Raw genomic sequence first — 466 nt, forward strand, 5'->3', positions numbered from 1 at the left:
CTTGTGTTTTCTGTTGCTTGTTCTCAGCAGTGGGACGGTGAGTTAGCATGTTAATACCAAGATCATGAAACTGAAGCAGCCATATGGAATTTGGCCGACACTTCTTTTCATGAGCATGCCTGTCTTACAGTATTGCATAATTTTCATGCATGAGTCATGTGTAAAAGGAACATTTTGCTCTGGAGTGGCATTAGGGGGACGTCAATTCTTATTCAACATTGAAACTTTAGGTTCATTAAAAGAAATCTAGCACTGTAGGTGGCAACATTTGGAACTCAAAGGGTGATTGGATGGACGTTCTGTCTGTCACATCTTTACGGGCCAATCAGAGCAACAAAACACATGACGTAACCGCTAACAAGCTGGGCCTGCACCCCTATATCGACTAGGATAAACTCCATAGAGAACTACATAACGGCGAACAGTGGCGACTGTAGACGTCAGTACACGGCTTTTGTCGTTTTCG

The sequence above is a fragment of the Cheilinus undulatus genome, linkage group 18 (assembly GCF_018320785.1).
Source record: "Cheilinus undulatus linkage group 18, ASM1832078v1, whole genome shotgun sequence".
Classification (NCBI taxonomy): domain Eukaryota; kingdom Metazoa; phylum Chordata; class Actinopteri; order Labriformes; family Labridae; genus Cheilinus; species Cheilinus undulatus.